Below are 20155 nucleotides of genomic sequence, written 5' to 3'. Positions count from 1 at the left end.
GGTCTCTCTGATCACGTCAAAGTTACGTAGAAAGTGACATGGATACAGGGAGATGAAAAAAACTGAGCTGTTAAAGCAATAGATCTACTTCATGAGTTCAAGATCTTTATAATAGACTCTCTTCCAAGGCCATAATAATTCTTTCCATCCTTTCAAATCTTATTGGAACAAACTTTCAGCACTTAGATCCTGTACTACTACTCCCTTTTTTTTTTTTTTTGGTCTGGTTATTTGTAATACCAATTAGAGATACATAACAGTAACATCTTTATACATTAGGTTTTGGACTATAATATACAAAGCAAAAAAAAAATTCTTTATACTGCAATGTCAGGTTCTGTAAATGATAATAATAATTTCTTACCTAAAAAGGTATTTACTGTAATGTTAATTTCTGTAAGTGAGAATAATAATCTTTTACCTAAAAACGTACTTTCATACATAAACCTGTATGTATACAGAGAAACAGAGTAGTCTGCTTGATGTCAGAATAATACAAATGTAACGCGTATGGTCTGTGAACCAGAATTGTATGCATGTGTGGTATACATTAAGTAACACAATTTAAAACCTAATATTGTCCATATAGTTAATAAAATAAAACAGGTTGCAGATGTCGGTTAACACTTTTTAAAAAAGAAAACAATTATGTTTTAGGGGAAAGAGCATGTTGAAACTAATTTCGCCTCATACAGTTGGGTAACTTGAGCAAAGTCAACCCTTTCGTTACATTGGCCTAAACAGTATACCAACCACTTTCTATGCTTCTGGACCTCAGAGGTAAGGTGTTATTCCAGTTTTAACGAATTTAGGGAAATGCTGGTGGCTTAGAGGTCAAGTGCTATGGCTGCTAACCAAAATGTCGGCAGTTCAAATCCGTCAGGTGCTCCTTGGAAACTCTATAGGGTAGTTCTACTCTGTCCTATAGGGTAGCTATGAGTCAGAATCGACTTGACAGCAATGGGTTTTTTTTTTGTTTGTTTGTTTAATGCATTTAGTGTCAAGGTGGGTCTCTTCTGAAATGGGTGAAGCTCAGCAGGTCGGAGTTGGAGCCTCATTGTTGTGGAGGTTGAGCATTCTATTAGGTGATGCTTCCTGGATGTGTTAGCTTTGTAAACTTCTGCTTTTTTTCCCCTTTATTTATATGAGATAGGGCTTGCAATCATAATTATAGCTTTCCCGTGTTATAGGGAGCCCTGACATGTTTGTTTTGGTTTTTCTGCGTCATATTTGAAAACCCAGAGATTCCCCCATGTAACCTGATGGAAAGGTGCCAGTAATAAATTATCTACCTAGCTCTCATTGGTTTATTGTCATACCGCAGATCAGTGGTGCCAAAGTGTCACCTGCTTCATTTGCAGATTGTACTGCCAGATCATATTTCTCAAAGTCCCTATTACCAACCAAAAATTTAAACATACTCAATTAGTAAGCATGCATTCCAATACTGAAAATACATGCTAATACATGCTATTAAAAAAAATTTTTTTTAAAGGAGAAAAAAATGCAGCAACGAAAGGGTTTGTGAAGAAATTTCATTTATTCAGCCACCGAGTATGTTAGGTTGAATCATATGAAATTGCCAATATTTATTTGTTTTTGATCGACAACCATGGCAATTTCATCTGGTTCAAACAAATAGATAATACAACCCTTATGATGTTGCTCAGAGGGTTAAAAGAGCCAATATTAGTGAATCTGTATCAAACTAAAGTATACACAATAGTAATTAATCAGAGAAATGCAGAAATTCATGATCAATCCAGAACAATTTCTAAACCAAAAGAACAACTGCATTTTCCAGGAAGCATCTGTTCCTTTTTAATAGCTTTGAACAAATTCCAAATTATAAAAAATGAAATCACAGAAAAATGACAGATCTGCAGAAAATAGTTGGAGTTGGTGAGGAGAGGCAAAAGGAATAAAGGAGAGAAAAGAAAATCTCTGAAGATAGAACAAAGAACAGCACAAAAGAGATTGAGAAGGAATCAGGGTCTGTTGTTACGTTGTTAGCTGCCATGAGTCGGCTCTGACTCATAGCGACCACATGTACAACAGCAAAAGAACACAGCCCCGTTTCATCCTCACAATCATTGTTATGCTTGAACTCATTATTGCAGCTACTGTGTGAATCCATCTTGTTGAGGCTCTTCCTCTTTTTCACTGATCCTCTACTTTACAAAGCATGACATCCTTCTCTAGGCACTGGTCCCTCCAGATAACCTGTCCAAAGTATGTGAGATGAAGTCTCACCATCCTTGCTTCTAACGAGCATTCTGGCTATACATCTTCCAAGACAGATTTATTCCTTCTTCTGGCCCTCCACGGTATAGTCAAAATTCGTCACCAACACCAAAATTCAAAGGCATCAAAGCAGCTATTTTGGGGTAATAATCCTTTTGAAGGAAAAGGAAACTATTTTTGTTTTTTTGATTCTCTAAAGCAATCAAGCCTTACCCTGAAAGTGAAACACAAAGTTTAAAATGTCTTCTTTTGAAGCTGGATAAAAGATGAGTCATGTTGTGAGGCAAGTTCCTTAAAGAGACAGCTTAAAGAGAATGAGGAATAAAGAGATAGTGTGAGCACAAGTTTGCATTAAATTCCTTCTTAATTACAAAGAAGGTGGCTCTGTTGTGAATCAGTTGGCCACTGTGTGTTATGCTGCTATGCTCATGTTAAAGAGAGAAACATAAAGAATATCTGTCTTTAAAAAATTGCTGAAGATCATTGAAAAACGGCTGCAGCAGGATGTCGACAGAGAACTGCCAGAAATTCAGGCTGGTTTCAGAAGAGGACATGGAACCAGGGATATCATTGCTGATGTCAGATGGATTCTGGCTGAAAGCACAGAATACCAGAAGGATGTTTACCTGTGTTTTATTGACTACGCAAAGGCATTCGACTGTGTGGACCATAACAAATTATGGATAACGCTGCGAAAAATGGGAATTCCAGAACACTTAATTGTGCTCATGAGGAACCTTTCCATAGATCAAGAAGCAGTTGTTCGGACAGAACAAGGGGATACTGGTTGGTTTAGAGTCAGGAAAGGTGTGCGCCAGGGTTGTATTCTTTCACCATACCTATTCAATCTGTATGCTGAGCCAATAATCCGAGAAACTGGAGTACGTGAAGAAGAACGGGGCATCAGGATTGGTGGAACACTCATTAACAACCTGCGTTATGCAGATGACACAACCTTGCTTGCTGAAAGTGAAGAGGACTTGAAGCACTTACTAATGAAGATCAAAGACCACAGCCTTTCGTATGGATTGCACCTCAACATAAAGAAAACAAAAATCCTCACAACTGGACCATGAGCAACATCATGATAAACGGAGAAAAGATTGAAGTTGTCAAGGATTTCATTTTACTTGGATCCACAATCAACAGCCGTGGAAGCAGCAGTCAAGAAATCAAAAGATGCATTGCCTTGGGCAAATCTGCTGCAAAGGACCTCTTTAAAGTGTTGAAGAGCAAAGATGTCACCTTGAAGACTAAGGTGCACCTGACCCAAGCCATGGTATTTTCAATCACATCATATGCATGTGAAAACTGGACAATGAATAAGGAAGACCGAAGAAGACTTGACACCTTTGAATTGTGGTGTTGGAGAAGAATATTGAATATACCATGGACTGCCAGAAGAACGAATAAATCTGTCTTGGAAGAAGTACAACGAGAATGCTCCTTAGAAGCAAGGATGGCAAGACTGCATCTTACATGCTTTGGACATGTTGTCAGGAGGGATCGGTCCCCGGAGAAGGACATCATGCTTGGCAGAGTACAGGGTCAGTGGTAAAGAGGAAGACCCTCAATGAGGTGGATTGACACAGTGGCTGCAACAATGAGCTCAAGCATAACAACGATTTTGAGGATGCCTCAGGACTGGGCAGTGTTTCGTTCTGTTGTGCACAGGATCGCTATGAGTTGGAGCCGACTTGATGGCACCTAACAACAACAACAAAGAGTAAATGCTGAGATACTTAGATTGTGGTTCCAAAATTTAATTGATCATCAGAATCACTTGGGATCCTTTCTTACAATAAAAAATAAATCACAGGAACACTATTTTAGCTGACAAATTAGAATTTTTAGACTTGCAGTGCAACAATTAGATTTTTTCAGAAGCTCCACAACTCATTGTGATCACTTAGATTTGAAAAACTCAATTAAAACTTATTTTCTATTGTTCTTTTTATTTATTCATTTAAATTGATCTTATGTTCACACACTAAAGGCTAATTTGTTTTTTCACTTTCTTATGCCTGCTCTCACTTTGGTGTTCAACAAGTGAAGCTGACGTTTTCTCTGTGCCCCAAGATTCTGTATGAAATTTGGCTAATGACCAACTAAACTCCACTGCTGTGGAGTCAGTTCTGACTCACAGTGACCCTTCAGAGCAGAGTAGAACTGCCTTCATAGGGCTTACCCCCATAGGGTTTACAAGGCTATAAATCTTTATGGAAGCAGAATATCACATCTTCCTTTTTTGGAGCAGCTGGTGGGTTTGAACCACCGACCTTTTGGTTAGCATCTGAGCGCTTAACCATTATACCACCAGGACTACTCTAATAACCATTTACTTCACCCAAAAGAATAAACTACCTGGTTTCATGATCTGCCAGCCAGTACCACTCATGATGAAGAAAAAAAAAATCAAAACAAAATGAACCATGCTTACATCTTCTATTTAAAATGCACAGGTTATCTACAACATTGTACACTGTCTAAAACATTCAAAAAGGGCTATGGAATTAACCAGCTTTGTTCTCTTTAGAGGACCAGGGAGGCTACTTAGCATGCCTCCTCCTGAAACATTGGCGTCTTTGTCTGGGCTCGTCCATTTCGGACCCGAGAGATCCTTCACATACAGGGAGTGGGAGTTACTGTGTTCCTTATGAAGGAATCTGAGGAAAGGGCGTGTGGAGATGCATGGGGGTTTGGGGACACCTGAGGAAGAAAAAAAGGGCTAAGCAAAGGCCTTTAATTACAAAGAAAATTTATTGAATTTTAGGGGAAAAAGAAGTACTACAGTAAAAAGATCTGCTGGCTTTAAGCCATTCATGCTTTTCTTTCTGATTAATTCCAGATCAGAATGGTTATGAAAGACTGGATCCTGGTTCTGGCAAACAAAAAAATCAGAACATTAGTCACACTAATTTCACTTACAGAACACTATTTAAAGAAAATAATCAGCCATGAAATCAAAGATATAGGTAAAGGATGTTAATGAGTTAAAAAATAGAAGAAATAAAATTGAAAATAACCAATTAGAAAGGACCAATAAAGGGAGGATAATGAGCTAAGTATAGTACATCCCGACAACAGGCACATTGCAGTCACTGAACGTATTTTAATGAGTAAAAAAAAAAATTCATTGTTATCACAATAAATGAAAATAGCCAATACAAAACAGTATGTAGTATTATAACAATTTTACCTAAAAATCAATAGCTAAATAAATAATGAAAGAACACCCAAAAAAGCAGATTTTTTAAAAAACATTCATATGTAGAAAAAAATGAGGATGAAATACAGTAAAAAAAAATTAAGCTGTTATTATTTCTGGATGATGGACTCTTGAGCCATTAGAATTATTCTCTCTATACCCAAAAACCCAGTGCCGTCGAATCTTTCCCGACCTTTACATTAATATATTATATTGATCATAAATATAGGGTGGTGGGTATATTACATTAATAATCAGAAAAAAATGTTTTAAAGGAACAAAAATGAAACAGAACACAAAGGAAAGAGTCACTGTGTTACTCCTTCCAACGCTTGGGTAGATAGGCTGGGTTTCACACCCACGTGCTTCTACTGGCCTGTCCCTAAGGTAAATAGTCATTTTACTCTCCTCGTAAATCTGAATTTCCTACATTCTAAATTCTTTATGCTTCTTGAAGATATTTTCTTCTTGAGCCAACAGAATTGGCCTAAGGTGTTAAGAATATAAAAATAACAGCTTTCGAGCTCTCATTTCTATAAATTCAGTTTTGAACACCTTCAATGTGAGATGCCTGCAGGAGAGTTAAGTGGTTTCGTTAAGGACCCACTCTGCTTCAGGGTGTTAGCAGTGGAGATGAGACTATGGGGGTGGTTGGCTAGAGGTGGTGACTGCGAACAATGAGAACAAGTACTGTACAAGCACAGTAACTCCTAACACTAAGGAGCTGAAATATCCATTAATATCCCTCAAAGAATGCCTATAAGCAATCTGCACTATGAAAAAAAAAGTTTTCTCCTTAACCTTAGAAATGAGCTTAATAAAAGAATATAATGCAGAAATCAGAAGTAATGTAGAAAGTGACCAAGACTAAATGTAATTTATTTCAGAAATTAGTGTGAAAGTAAGAAATTTATTAATACAATCCATCTATCAATAGGTGAAATATTTATATTGGATGAAAAAGATAGTGCATAACCCCCTGGCAGTACAAACGATTAATGTCCTAGGCTGCTAGCCAAAAGGTCGCAGGTTTGAGTCCACTCAGGGGCTGTTCTGAAGAAAGGCCTAGTGACTTACTTCTGAAAAATCAGCCACTGAAAACATCAAATCGATTAGACAGCAACTGGTTTTTTAAATATCCTTAATATGGAAAGAAATATTTTAACAAGAAAAAAAAAAATGAACAGGCACAAAATACTGATTGCCACCCAATATCTATTCTCACCTTCTTCCTTACTTTCAAATCCCTAATTTTATTCAGCGCTGCCAGAAATTCAGCTTAAAAACATTTTTTCCTACACTGCCTTGTAGCCAGGTCCAGTTGTGACTCCTAAGACATAAGCAGAAGTCATTAAATGAGACTTCTTGAGAAAACTATTTTATACCTGATAAAGAGGTGCAAATTCAGTGTGTTGCCATTTCCCCTTCTCCTAGTTCCTTCCTGAAACTTGTCTGAGATGCTGGAGTTGGAACGGCCATTTGCACCCATAATGGAAAAGTCACATGCTATGAATGACTCCTTAGAGGAGTTGGAGGAATCTGGGTCTTTGGTGTCATTGTGGAACCACCATTAGAGATCCCTGGACAGCCTACCTCTGCACTTACTGCTTCAGACAATAACCTGTTGGATTAAAAAGTCCAAAACCAAATCAATTACCACTGAGTTGATTCTGATTCATAGTGACACTATAGGATAGAATAGAACTGCCCCATGGAGTTTCCAAGGCTGCAACCTTTACAGAAGATGAATGCCACAGTTTTCTTCCACAGAGTGGCTGGTTAGCAGCCGAGCACTTCAACCACTGTGCCACCAGGGCTTCTTTGGTTAGCCTCTCAAAGTCGGATTTTTGTTTCATGTAGTCAAGCCTATTCCGAACTAACAAAATAACTTAGAATCTGGCTTCGATTGCTGCAAGTATGAGAACTACAGTGGAAATAGTTCAGAAAAGGATGCAAAGCTTTGAACAGTGTAGACACAGAGAATGCAGAAGAGGGCTGATTCTTATTTGGGACCAAACGTTTAGTCAAACTAACACTTGCATTCATTGGGGCACAGATTACTTGCTATCCAAAGTACTGGCATAAGTCAAAATGAAGGAAAATTTTAGAGTATTGATATGGACCAAACCGGTTACTTCTTACCATTCTGGTATAGCTCTTAAAGAGGTGGATAAACTCACACTTGAGTTAGCCAATCAGCAAAGAGAAATAGAAGAGAATATCGAAGCACCAAGAGAGACACCCACTGCCTGAAGCCTGTGATTTAATTTGACGAAGAATCCTAAAATTTAAAGCCTTGCAACATAAAAAAATAGGAGATGACAATTGCTTGTGTAACCCCATACTGGAAGAGTTGTGAGTGGTAGCTGCTGCAAAGTGGCAGCCCCAGAAAGAGACGAAAATGTAGTCCCAAGTCCTCCACAAGTTCTTTCTACTAAAACTCTCTAGCTGTTAGTAGGAGTGAGCCCTCCCACAAAGTCAGATTGTCTCCACATGGGGCCAATTGACATCAGTTGCCTCAAGGCAGTGGTCATTAGGCTGAAGGTTAGGAGGTAGACTGAGCACCGAGGACAGTAAATAAAATCAGGATATTTTCATGCTTAAACATTATGCATAGAAAACAATGTATTTATTTTCACATGGAAAGCAACTATAAATAGGTTCAGTTTTCACATGATTAGAAGCAAACAGAAAGTTTCTGAGGAACTTACATTGCCAACAAAACCCCAGACCTGGAATTAAAAAAAAATCTGCAAAAACTTTCAGAATGGTGCTGGAGAGCTGTGCTCCCTGAAATGGAGCAATAAAAGGATGAAGGACTTGTTGCCAGTAGAGTTAGCAATTAGTTTAGGAGAAAATGCACTCTACCTATGGATAGAGACTTTATTTACTTGGAAGGAAATCTGTAAATTAAGAATTTAGAAATTAGAAAAACAGCTGTATTAAAAGGTCTTCAAATACAAAAACAAAACAAAACAGACCTGGCTGCAACAGCTTGTGATTCTTGAACCTCTAAATTTGTCTCTAAACCAAAAAACCAAACCCGTTGTCGTTGAGTCCATTCCCGAATGTGCCCATGGGAGAAAGCCAAGGAGCCCATGAAAAAGACATCGTGCCCTAAGCCACCTCAGAAGAGGCACTAGAAGAAATAGACAAGCATGATCTGCAGCTGCCTCCCGACGGTAGAATCAGAAGCCAAGGAAGAGAGAAGAAAAAGGAGATTTTCTAGAGAGGAGAACTGGGGTTGCCAGATTAGCTATTGGATGCTGTTTGGTACCTTCTCAGATCTGTGCTGCTAAAGGCTAACAGCTGCTGATTTCTTCAGAGAATTTTCCTGGGTCAGTCAGGGCCACGTGACTCAGAGATGTCTGGGAGGTTACACAAAACCCTGAGGCTAAAGGGTTGTCAGTAGCCAGAGACTCACTGACACAAGTATAAAAGCCTAGCCCACTTGCCTCAAGATAGGACAACTGCATAGTGCAATTCATACTCTTTAACTCCTACCACCCATCTGTCAGTTTGTAGTACTGTGGTGGCTTGCATATAGCTATGATGCTGGAAGCTCTGCCAGTGGTATTTCAAATACCAACAGGGTCACCCATGGTGGACAGGTTTCAGCAGAGCTCTCAGACTTAGCCAGACTAGGAAGAAAGGTCCAGCTATCTACTTCCGAAAATTAGCCAGTGAAAACCTTACAGCAGAATGATGTCCAATACAGTGTTGAAGGAAAACCTGGTGGCATAGTGGTTAAGACAGATGGCTGCTAACCAAAATGTCGGCAGTTCAAATCCAACAGGTGCTCCTTGGAAACCCTATGGGGCAGTTCTACCCTGTCCTTTAGGGTCACTATGAGTTCGAATCACTCGACGGCAACGGGCTATAGTGTTGAAAAAAGCCTTTTGCTGTGGCGTTGATTCTGACTCATACCCTGGTGGCACAGTGGTTAAGTGCTTGGCTCCTAACCAAAAGGCTGGCAATTCAAATCTGCCAGCTGCCCCTTAGCAACTCTGTGTGGCAGTTCTACTCTGTCCTATAGGGTCATTATGAGTCAAAATTGATTTGAAAGCAATGGGTTTTTTTTTTTTTTTTTTTTTGATGTAGTGTTGAAAGATGAGGCCCCTAGGTTGGAAGGCACTCAAAACACACAGTGGCCACAACAATGGACATGATCATACCGATGATCATGAAGATGGCGCAGGACTCGGGCAAGATTTGTTCACCCTGTAGGATGAACTTGAAGCTAAGCTTTAACCGAACTCATCTCTTTACCTAGCTTCTTTTGTTGCCCCTCATGCTTCCCTTACTTGCTTGCAGGTTTCATGTGAAAGTGATCTCTCAATAAATGGCTTGCATAAGAATCACCTTCTCAGGCTCTGCTTCTAGGAAAACCAATCTAGGATACTACCGAGGAGTTTACACCACTGCCAAAGTAGGGAGTCTTTGCTACGGCTGTCCTGAAGACTTTGGTATTTTCTGTGAAAGAGTAATTACTGTGTGTTTCCCATTGCCCCCTTTTCTGAATTGAAGTTATTACTACAGTTATGAAAAGAATTATAAGATTTTTATTCTCTAATGTTATATTGCACGTGTCAGATGCAGATAACTTGCCTTGTGGTTTTATAGGTCACCAGTCCATGAGGAGCCTCACACAGGACACTCCCTTGGGATGATGGTTAAGCTATACTACGTATGACAAGAAGATGGGTATTGGTATTAGGTAGCCGAAGGTGTGTACAGTGGCAGATTCTGTGGGTTGCCTACCCCGTATCCATGCTTCCCTACTTCTTTATGAACAGATCCTGATTTTCTTTGACATCGCAGGGGTGGATTATGTAATATGCAGGGTAAGCACGGTGCTTACCTTGCTTGCCAGATAATCTGTAGTGAAATTGTTTACTACAGATTACTAGGTAAGCATAAGTAAGCCTGTGCTTACCTTGTCTATTGGATAATCCACCCCTGGAACTGTTGCCTGTGCAGATTTGATATACCCTCCATGGGTATCAACATACGTTAGAGAAAAAAGAGACTTGGTTAGATATTTATTCCATGAATGCTCCTTAAATGTGCATTTGCTCAAATTTTTGAAAGAAAATAATTCAATGTATGTTTTATATTTCAAATGCTATCCTTGATTTAAACAATAAAGTAGACTGTATTATCCTGTCTAACAGAGCCTGAGTGTGGCTGAAGTCTTAGTTTGTATCTGTTTACATCCAAGAAACAGAACATTGTTCTTAGTCACCTTTTATGAGAAAATTCTTGGTGATAACGGGAGAAGGGTACTGGGTGATGATGGATTACTGAACTATGTTTAACAGGTTGCTTCTTTGACATAAGAAGAAATAGTCTAAATTGAAAAGTTTATGTTTATTTTTGGGGTACGTGGAACCCAGATCCTAGGAAACTTCATCCTTCCTTCTGAGCCAGGCCTGGAACAAAATTCTAGAAGAAGGTATTTGCTTTTGACTGAGCTACTTCTTTAAAGAGACAGGTGTTTGTAGAGACGAAGGACCCATTTATTATGCTTTGCCAGAGAAGGGGTATTAGTTACTTGGTCTGGATCCAGTTGCTGATTTTCATTTCAACTTCCATTTTTTCTTTCTCCCAGTCTGGAACTCTCTGCTTCAGAAGATGTTTTTCTGATCATTCGAGGTCTTCCCAGAAGAAAGGTGGAAAGTTGAAGTCCTTAACAATACAAATTAAATTTCATTTCTAAAGCTTGACCATTTGACATAGACTAGATATGTTCAGCCTTGTAGCTTGCTCTAAAGGAAATAATTCAGGTTTGGGGTCAATAGATTAGAGCTTTGGTTTTATTAATTCCTGCCACCTTGGGTAAAAAGATTAAATTTTATGTGTTGAATGTCTGCTCCATGACAGTTCCTTGTGGGACATGCCTCATGTAGTATCTCATTTAATTCTCATGTCCACTGTTTCAGAAAGTATCATCCCTGTTTTACAGATAAAGAAAATGAAGCTCACACAGCTTATGCCGATTACCTGAAATCACATTGCAACTGAGTAGCAAGGTCAGGTCTCAATCTGAGAGCCTTTCAACTTTAAGGCCTGTGCTTACTCTGCCTCACACATCCCTTTCCCTGAATCATAGTTTCCACAATTATAAAAGTGAGGTTAACAGTGCCTAAGTTGCACAATTGCTGAAAAAGTTGAAATAATACTTGTATTATGGCTGAAAGTTTGCATGAATTTATCCATACACTGAAAAAATAGTTACAGAGCCCTTGTTCTGTACCTTGCATGGTTCTACATGCTAGGGGCATATCAGAAAACACCATAACCTGGCTTTTGATGTCATCAAGCTTCCTGATTTGGTATACTCCCATTTAATAGTCAATGATCTCAGTGCAGGTGGTGGGGAGGTGCCATATGTTTCTCAATTCCAAATAAACTTTGATTTTCTGCAGTTGGTACAAAAAATACTGCACTCAGGGCTTCGTGCAGTGGTAAAGGCACAGGGAATAGGGACTTTGCCACAAAAGTGAACAAATGGTGACTTTGCTGCCAGTTCACAAACACTGGAAATCACTGCACTAACCTCTGAAACAAGAAACTAAGACTCATGGCATTCCCTGAAATAAGATCAGCTTTCTCTCACTTTTAAGGGGCTTCTTTAAACATGAATTGCTGCTTCTTTTTTTTGTTCTTAATGAGACATGAATGGCCAGAGCTGACTTCTGCAGTGAATGCCCAGAGTGATGATGACTGCCTTTGTCGTCTGATCCTTTGGAGGGAAACCAACACCAACGTCAACCGATGTCAACTGTGTTCAGAGAGTGGAGGATGGAGAGGACGGTGTGAAGCAGTTTGTTGCGTCACTTCACAAGCATTTCTTGACAGCTTTCCAAGTACAAAGCTTTCTCAACGTGCAAGGCTAGTTGAGAAACAGACCGTGTAGTCTTTTCCCAGAAAGGCCAAATATTCTCCCACAAAATATCATGAAAACAGCAAGCCTGGTCCCTTGCCCATCTTTATCTGATATGTGTAAAAGCAGAAGAATTAACTGGGTTTCAAAAGCTGATCTTAATATTTTAGACCACCCGGCCTTTACATGTATGTTATCTTATTTATTTCTCAATAAATAAGGGAGACAAGAAATGAAGTTTTTAAAGTTTAAGTAACTTACCAAAAATTACCCAGATCCATCTGATTTTAACTATTAAGCTGTTCCCACCACCTCAGGTTGAAGTAAGTGAGTATTGCATCACATGATGGGAATACATGAAACTATGTTCTGATTTAAAATATTTTGTCTCATTAGTGATTCTCTGGGATTCACATTGCTACTCAACAGGCAGTGAGGAAAAGCTTGCAGAAACCCAGGACCACATCACCTGGTACTGTCTGCTAGTTTTGGCCCCCAAACAACTTTTATCATAGTTGAGAATTTCGTGACCAGAAAATTTCACCAAGCTTCTCCTTTTCATATTTTCTGGGCAGTGCCTACAAGACAAACCACCCTATCCTGTATCCATTCCCCTTTCATCCCTTTACTCCTCTGTCTTCTTTTTCCAGCCCTTCCTGATATTGGTCTCTCCTGTTTTCTCTGGATATTTTGGTTCATCTCTGATAAACTCTCCTAAATTTGTAACTGCTCCTAGAATCCGTAAAACATAAAACATTTATTTTCACAAATAACTGATTTTTATTCCATACACTTAAATCAAGTCCACTTTTTACCCTATACCACACACACCATAATTTGGAAGTATAGGGTGTGCGTTTTCCAAGATCCCTACAGCAGCCTCAAACCTTTATCTCCCATGTCCTCTTGAAACCCTGTTTCGCCACGGCTTCCCCCCGCTTCTTTCACCATCCTTGCAAACCTCAACTTCTGACCGCGGTTTCCTCCTAGCCCACCGCCTTTGCAAACCACAGCCTCTAACTGCGATTTGTATTTGGTGCCAGATCTTTGTGCGTGCACGGGCCAGGATCTTGGTGCATGCGCAGATCTAGAGAATCATGTCCTTACCTGACCTGACCCTTGCTGGATTTCATGATAACAGCCTGGCTCTGTTAGCCCAAAAAGCCCACTGGTGCCAATAGCCCAAATAAGTAGATATTTTGCTTACTTAAAACCTGCCAGCTTTACATATTTTGCGAAACTTCACCCATCATCTGTAATTATAAGGACCGTAAGGTGCTGCAGTTGTTGGAACTCTCATACCCAGAGACTCCCCACCTCACTGCAGAAGGACATCCCACAGGACCATCTAAGACATTCCTTTCTCCCTTTTCCTCTTCCATGGGATTTCCAGGCCCTCTCGTGGCTCCTTCACCTCTTGTCCTTGAAAGACCTCCTGCTGTGAGGAACTGCCCCAGCATGCAGCTGTCAATGTTTTGGCCTCAGTAGCTTCTTGTACAAAGCTGCTTTCTCATGGTCATATCTTTTTCCTTGGTCAGCCCTGAATTCTCTTGAACTCATTACATATGCTCATTCCTTCCAGCTTTGTTAGTCTTTCTCTTGGTGTTGCCATCCATCTGGGGACATTGTGGACTCTGTGGACACTGGCCTGTAATTCATGCTCATCCTAGCCAGCACAAGTCTACCCTCCATCCTGGGAAACTTCAGTATCTGTGATGACAACCTAACATTTAACTTCTTTAATTACATAAAGATTCATTTTTATTCAAATAATTTACTGATTCATACCTGGACTTTTATTATCATACAGTATTTCTCCATATTTGAAACTTTTTAAAAGCCACAGGATACCAACTCTGTGAGGAAATCTGGACCTGGTCGCTCTCTAAACCTCCTCAGCAGGACAAACTCGGCTGAGGCAGAAGGCTCCTGTGCATCTGCCAGGGCCGGGAAGCTGTTGAGGAATGAAGTGATTAGGCTGTGTTTACAGGTCCAATGAAATCACACAAATCATATACCCAAGCACGTTCAATCAAAGAAGGAGGAAAACAAATGCCTGGGAAGGTTAGACACAAATGGGAAATGAACTTGACCTCAAGCCTCTTGTGTAATAAAGAATCCTGGCCAAGCAGTGCAGTTCTTTCCACTAGACATAATAGTTAAAAATTATGGAAAAAATTCTCTCTCTAAGGTTTTAATTTTTGAGTTGAAAACTGGTATGATATATTACCCCAGCCTTTCACCTTGTTTTAGATAATTTTTTTTTTCCTAATAAAGGAGGAAAAGATAATCATCCTGGCATCCCTCTTGCTTTAGTTCATGGTACTAATGGATGACTATGACAATCAGGAGCCCTGGTGGCACAGTGGTTAAATGCTTGGCTGCTAACCAAAAGACTGGCAGTTCGAATCGACCAACCGCTTCTTGGAAACCCTATGCCACAGTTCCACTCTGTCCTGTAGGGTTGCTGTGAGTCGGGATGGACTTCATGGCAACAGGTGTTTTTTAATGATATTCAGAGACTATTGCAGAGGAAAAGTTGTGAAAAGGATGATTTTTTCCCTGGTGCTTTCAGCCATCTGATTCTTGATCTTTTCCATACTCTGAGGACATCCCTTACCATTTCTCTGAGATATCCACAAATGAGAGTAGTCTGGCTGTGACAATGTTTCATTTTCATTAGATTTGATTCAGCTGGTGAGACTGTCTTGGTGAATGTCATCATGGCTGCTACTGATACATAGATAAGGAAGCTAAATTAATGGAATTCACTGGCTTTGAAGGTACAAGATTCAATCAAGAGTCAGAGTGGTAAAGGCCAGTGATTCCCAGTTCTTGCAGCGAATCAGAAGTTTATGTTTTTACATTGCTTTAATTAAATGTAGGCTTTTCTTAGCCTTCCAAAAAGCATTTCATTTTGAGAGGGGAGGGGAAGAGCTGGGACTCTAGAGTTCGATCAGATTCAAAGCTCAATTTTGGGACCAGTGGTGTGAATTGCTCTATAAATTTTGGTGCATAATCTGGTAATATCTATCAAGTTTTAAAACATACCCATCAATTACACTGCACACAGGAAAAGAGCTAAAAAGATTGAATGATCAATTGTGTATAATATATACTAATCCAGCAATGGGAAACAAAGACCATCCAGTACAAAGATAATGCACATATCTGAAGTCGAGAATTCAACAAATAAAATGAAGAAAAGAGTTTTCAGAGACTCAATTGATTAAAAAGTTCTCTAAAATATGGAAAAGACTAAATCAATCAAATGAAAGAAACTTTGGTATACAAAAACAAATCGATTCACAACGATAGAAAGAGACATATCCTAGGTAAGTTATTGAACTCAAATGATAAAGAATTCTTCAGTCATCTGGACAGAAAATAAATATCTCCCATGATGGGACAATATTCAGGAGACCTCACTTTTTTCCCCCATAGCAACCTTCAATGAAGCAACATCTACAAAGTACTGAGAATAAAAAGTATAACTTAAGTTTGTTGTATCCGTATAAATCATATTTCAAGAATAAAAGCCACAGAAAGTCTTTGTCAAAGGTGAAAGAATTTAGGTACTATGGCACCTATAAGCCCCTCTGAACAAAAGAAAAAGCCAGAAACCCTCTCCCCCTAAAAAAGACACTTAAACTCAGCCAAACATAAACTATTTAAAAAAAAAAAAATCAACAATGGAGCAACTATGGTAAAATGATGTAAGTATTTAAACCACTAAAATATGGAACCACCACTAAATAATTACAGAATTATGGTAGTAGGTCAGAATGTAAATGTTGTTTATCCAGACAAAGTAAAAGTAAAACAAACAAGGAACATTGAAAAGTGAGGGGGAGGTTAGAAGGGAGAAAATAAAAGAATGTCAATCAGTTCCCCTTATTGGAGAAAAATGCCTGAACTGGAAATGTAGCATTTAAATGCCATAATTGTTATAATCTCAGAATTAAAAAAAAAAAAATTTTATTTGCAACTTATAAGAATATTGTAGAATCATATATATTTTGTAATTAAATATTTGGAAAGGCTGGTAATTCCTTTTGATTACATTTTGCTAAATTCAAATAACATTTAAATATTTTTGATGTTTAAGTATATATATATCTTATAACTTCACTGTTTTAGAGTTATTTCTATATTTTTATGGATCTATATATTGATGCATATGCTATTCCATATGATTGTGTATATATGTGTATGTGTAAGTATATACACATACATATATCTGTATCTGTAGTGACAGAGAGGAAGCTATTTGTTAGTAATAATAGCCACCAAATATAACACTTGAAAATACCCTCAGCAATAGCTCATTCATTCGCCTTGTATGAGAAATGCATGCTTTCAAGTCTTTGTCAAGAAAAGTAGGTCCACACTGCATGGTGCTAAATTAGTAGAATTGTCATTTATCAGCTCCTTTTCTCTTATTAGAAAACTTCTGACGCTACATCTGGCTTCATGCATCTCTATCAAAACCCTATAACTTTCCCCAGGAGATCTTTGTGAGTGAGACATTTGACCAAATACCAATGAACTGTCCTGATGACGAGTCTTATTCTCCAGGCCTCTCTGACCACAGCTGATTGATCTAAAGATGGAAAGCTACTAATGTTGTGACAATGAGCTGGTCTATAGGAAAGTGGACGTTTTACTAAGCTCTATTATTAGTCTGACTGAAACCTTGAATAAAACCACGAATTATCAAGGACCATTTTCTACCACGGTGTCTGGAAAGCTGAGAAAGCTGGAGTGCAGTGAGAGAGAAAGAAGCAAGTCCACTACTGGAGCAGACACAAGAGGCAGTGTGTCCTTGACTCTCAGCCTTGGGATTCCACGCACATCTCTGCTCCCTTATAATAAATCTCTCTTTCTGTTCAAGTCAGCATGAGGCAGTTTCTTCTGCCAGAACAATCCCAATATATAGATTAAATTCTTAAGAAAGAGAAACATGTAAGAAATCTTTGTGGCACTTGCTTATGTAATGAAATTTGTAATAAAAATATCAGCTATCTTGATTCTTACCATATTCCAAAACTAAGACATTATTTGACAATAATTTAATTTTTCAACTAATACTTACTGTGCTTATTATGAGCCAAGCACCATTCTAGGTACTTAAACAAAACAAAAATTCTTGCCCTCATGTAGCTTACGTTTTGGTGGAGGCATATAGTCTTCTAATATTTGGATAAAGTTGAAAAGTAGAATTTTTGGGAAATAGATGAATTCATTTGAAAGTAATCAATTGCTTGCATCAAGAAATTAAAGGATCTGCCAATACGATAAGAGAAATATCACATATTTTGGACTTATAATACAAATGATATATAACACAGCAATAAAAATATTTCAGACACCTGTTTTTTAACGATGTCACTTAATGAAGGGATGTATACCTCCAGCTTTCGTCTTTCATTAATACATAGGCTAAGGAGATGCTACTTGAAAAAGTTCATTTTAAGGCATCTGAGTTAAAAAGTAGTGTTCAATAATATTTGTTGTATGAATGAATGGAAAGTTTCTGTTCTTAAAGAGTTAACACCAAAAGGAAGGAAGACTTCACCATATTTCCAACCATTAAAACTCTGTCAAAAACATGAACATATATACTTTAAAGTCATTTTTAAAATTTCATCTGGTATTGATGTATTTCCTGAATTTTGTTATTTGCTTTTCTAGAGGTTTACGCTTATCTGGGTCTCCCAGACAATTGGGAGCCGCCAAACTAAGGTGATATGAAATGTAGTTCAAATCCCATCACCAAGTAAGAGTGGATTGTGACCCATGCTCTGCTTTAAGTGTTCTCCATGCTGCTTCAACATACATCCAAACCTGGAGTCCACCAGGTCCCTGGCTTCAACCCCGTTTTTTGTTTCTCTTTTGTCTCTGGCCAGCAGACATGTTTCTCTCTCTCTCTCTTTTTTTAGTATGGCTATTATTTATTTATTGTATTTTAGAAGAAGGTTTACAGAACAAATTAGCTTCTCATTAAACAGTTAGTACACAGATTGTTTTCTGACATTGGTTAACAATCCCACGACATGTCAACACTCTTGAACTTGGGTTCCCTATTACCAGCTTTCCTGTCCCCTCCTGCCTTCTAGTCCTTGTCCCTGGGCTGGTGTGCCCCTTTAGTCTAATTTTGTTTTATAGGCCTATCCAACCCCTGGCTGATGGGTGAACCTCAGGAGTGACTTCATTACTGAGCTAAAAGGATGTCTGGGGGCCATACTCTTGGGGTTTCTCCAGTCTCTGTCAGGCAGTAAGTCTGATCGTTTTTTTGAGTTAGAATTTTGTTCTACATTTTTCTCCCACTCTGTCTGGGACTCTCTATTTTTATCCCTGTCAGAGCAGTCAGTGGTGGTACCCAGGCACCATCTAGTTGTACTGGACTCAGTCTGGTGGAGGCCGTGGTAGTTGCAGTCCATTAGTCCTTTGGACTAATCTTTCCCTTGTATCTTTAGTTTTCTTCACTCTCCCTTGCTCCCAGCGATGGGGTGAGACCAGTAGAGTATCTTAGATGGCCACTCACAGGCTGTTTAAAGACCCCAGATGCTACTCACCAAAGTAGAATGTGGAATATTTTCTTTATAAACTGTTATGCCAGTTGAGCTAGATGTTCCCTGGGATCATGATCCCCACAGCCCTCAGCCCAGCAATTCGCTGCCCTAGGGAGTTTGGATGTGTCTATGAGACTTCCATGGCCTTGCCTTATACAAGTTGTGCTGGCTTCCCCAATACTGTGTACCGTCTTATCCCGCACCAAAGTTATCACTTATCTATTGTCGATTTAGTGTGTAGTATGGCCATTGTTTTTCAATTTTCTCCTTTTAAAATAAGTCATTGCTTTATTTTTGGAGTGAGGGAAGTATCAAAGGGTAAACACCCTGACTGGGAATTCCAAAATGAGGTTCTAAATTAATTTTCCAGATTTGAGCCAGGAGGAATAAAAGGCATTATTTTTGAGTCTTGAGACCATTCCCATAACCTTGAAGTTACATCATACAATTGAAATCCTGAAAACAAAAACAAAAAATGCCCTGAAATAGTCTCACATTTCTCCGAGTCATTTGTATCAATAAGCCATTTGTACGACTTGGCATCTTCTAAACAATTCAGGGGTAGAACTTCAAGGGGTCAGGCTCCTCAATAGAATTCCCAGCACCAGCAAAAAAACTGATCATTGTTGGAGCTGGAAGGACAGAGAAATCATGAAATGATTTCATAAACCAATTGCAGTAAAGATGAACATTGCTCAGATATAAACTGTTAGTGAGAGACAGAAATTAAGTTTTAGGCTCTGTGGCTATGAGGTTATTGTTCTTTTCACCACACCATGTAGTTTTCTTTTTTCCTCTTCTTATAAAAGGACAAAGAATGTTGATTATCATCTAAGACATTTAGAAAATGCCATATTATCCTCCTGAGTGTGAACTGATCCAAGCCATACCAATTGCTGGTATTGATGAAAATGTGTTTTTGCTGAGCATACTTCCTTCATTACTCAGGAAATTCTAGATGATGCTGATGATGTTAGCCTTGGTCTTTTATTCAATTAATTTCAATTTAAGTATTCATTGACAGCATTTCACCTTTGTGAGATTAAATATATTCAGAGCCTTATAAAGATTCATAGAAATTTTTAAAATTTGTTACAATTGATTAAAGTTCAGCTTCTAGGTTTGTAGAGCTATGGAACTTTATATAACTCATGCAATCATTTTTTTTTTTTTTTCATTGCAAACATGTATTGAATGCCTGTTGTGTGGCATACTCTCTGATAGGTGCCTGGGCTGTAATAG

This window comes from Loxodonta africana, chromosome 14 (genome assembly GCF_030014295.1).
Source record: "Loxodonta africana isolate mLoxAfr1 chromosome 14, mLoxAfr1.hap2, whole genome shotgun sequence".
Taxonomy (NCBI): Eukaryota; Metazoa; Chordata; class Mammalia; order Proboscidea; family Elephantidae; genus Loxodonta; species Loxodonta africana.
The sequence above is the reverse complement of the archived record's forward strand: the minus strand, read 5'-3'. Positions refer to the sequence as shown.